This window comes from Theropithecus gelada, chromosome 14 (assembly GCF_003255815.1).
Source record: "Theropithecus gelada isolate Dixy chromosome 14, Tgel_1.0, whole genome shotgun sequence".
NCBI lineage: Eukaryota > Metazoa > Chordata > Mammalia > Primates > Cercopithecidae > Theropithecus > Theropithecus gelada.
Window position 1 is genome coordinate 99,807,594 of NC_037682.1, and position 2,550 is coordinate 99,810,143.

The window sequence follows — 2,550 nt, forward strand, 5'->3', positions numbered from 1 at the left end:
AGGCGGAGTCTCTCTCTGTCGCCCAGGCTGGAGTGCAGTGGCGGGATCTCGGCTCACTGCAAGCTCCACCTCCCGGGTTCTCCCGCCTCAGCCTCCTGAGTAGCTGGGACTACAGGTGCCCGCCACCGCGCCCGGCTAATTTTTTGTATTTTTAGTGGAGACGGGGTTTCACCGTGTTAGCCAGGATGGTCTCGATCTCCTGACCTCGTGATCCGCCTGCCTCGGCCTCCCGAAGTGCTGGGATTACAGGTGTGAGCCACTGCTCCCAGTCGAGTCCTAGATTCTTAAGTGAAATTATTAGCTACATTTTTGCCTGGTGCTCATATTGGTGATAAAGCTACTCTTATTTTTTTTGAAGTTCAGTTTTAAAGAGCAGCTTGCCTGCTGTAGCTCCAGAAGTGAATGTACTGTTCTTCTCCCCTCAATGCTCCTAAATCTCTCTGAACTTCTCTAGAAGCTGTCCTGATGAACATAGTGGCAATATTTCCTGGTAGTGCCTCTGATGGCAGAATTGTCCAATTAGAGCTGACTTCTATGTTCCTAGTTAGGTTTCTCCTAGGGCAGGTCTCTCCTAAGACACAACTAGTGTAGTGAGTGCCTAGAAGCTTAGCCCTAGCAACCAGACTGCCTAGATTCCAATTGCAACTGTGTCACTAACTACAAGCTTTGTGCCCTTGGACAAACTTCTGGAAAATGTGGATAATGCTACTTCCTAATTCAGTGGATTTTTGTGAGGATTAAATTAATTAAACTGTGAATGAACTGGTTCATATTAAGAACTATATACATAGCTATATAACCAGTCTTTATTTTTTCTTCTTCTTCTTTTTTTGAGACACAGTCTCATTCTGTTGTCCAAGCTGGAGTGCAGTGGCGTGATCTCAGTTCACTGCAATCTCCACCTCCCAGGTTCAAGCAATTATCCTGCCTCAGCCTCCTGAGTAGCTGGGATCACAGGTGCCCACCACCATGCCCAGCTAATTTGTGTATTTTTAGTAGAGATGGGGTTTTGCTGTGTTGGCCAGGCTGGTTTTGAACTCCTGACTTCAAATTATCCACTCACCTGGGCCCCCCAAAGTGCTGTGATTACAGGTGTGAGCCACCACGCCCAGCCTAACCAGTCATTTTTTACAGTATGATGCCCCACTCATCAGCTTGGCCTCTCACAACTGGTTATCTCTATGAGGCCAGACCTTTAGTTTTCTGATTCATTTCTTTTTTTTTTTTTTTTTTTTTGAGACGGAGTCTCGCTCTGTCGCCCAGGCGGGAGTGCAGTGGCGGGATCTCAGCTCACTGCAAGCTCCGCCTCCCGGGCTTACGCCATTCTCCTGCCTCAGCCTCCCGGGTAGCTGGGACTACAGGCGCCCGCCACCTCGCCCGGCTAGTTTTTTGTATTTTTTAGTAGAGACGGGGTTTCACCGTGCTAGTCAGGATGGTCTCGATCTCCTGACCTCGTGATCCGCCCGTCTCGGCCTCCCAAAGTGCTGGGATTACAGGCTTGAGCCACCGCGCCCGGCCCTCTGATTCATTTCTTTAAAAATTCAGCTTTTTCAGTTAGAAATATTATCTGTTTCACACACACACACACACACACACACACACACACACACACACACACGCAGCTTAAACACTGACATACAATGTAATGACTTCCTTTCAATAATTCTCAAAGCAGCCCAGTATGAAAAATATTTGGCCTCTGGTAGAAGGGGAAGGTGTCAGTGTGACATTCCAAGGAAGGAGGTAGGCCTTGGTGAGCTGTTGAATAGAGAGGTTCGTGTCGGTGCAGGAATCACAGAGGACTTTAAGGGACAAACCTGGAGTGACGGGGAAATTAAAGACAGGGTGCTATATTTATAGCTATATTAAAAAATTACTCCAGCCAGGCACGGTGGCTGATGCCTGTAATCCCAGTACTTTGAGAGGCTGAGGGGGGCGGATTTCCTGAGCTCAGGAGTTTGAGACCAGCCTCTGGGCAACATGGTGAAATCCCGTCTCGACTAAAATACAAAAGATTAGCCAGGCGTGGCAGCGTGCACCTGTAATCCCAGCTACTTGGGAGACTGAGGCTGCAGAATTGCTGGAACTCAGGAGGCAGAGGTTGCAATGAGCCAAGATCATGCCACTGCACTCCAGCCTGGGTGACAAGAGCGAGACATTGTCTCAAAAAAAAGTAACAAAAATTAAAAAAAAAGACACAAGAGGCCGGGCGCGGTGGCTCAAGCCTGTAATCCCAGCACTTTGGGAGGCCGAGACGGGCGGATCACAAGGTCAGGAGATCGAGACCATCCTGGCTAACACGGCGAAACCCCGTCTCTACTAAAAACACAAAAAATTAGCCGGGCGAGGTGGCGGCGCCTGTGGTCCCAGCTACTCGGGAGGCTGAGGCAGGAGAATGGCAGGAACCCGGGAGGCGGAGCTTGCAGTGAGCTGAGATCTGGCCACTGCACTCCAGCCTGGGCGACAGAGCGAGACTCCGTCAAAAAAAAAAAAAAAAAAATTACTCCCGAACAGACCTGTTGAGGCGGCTTATGCCTATAATCTCTGTGC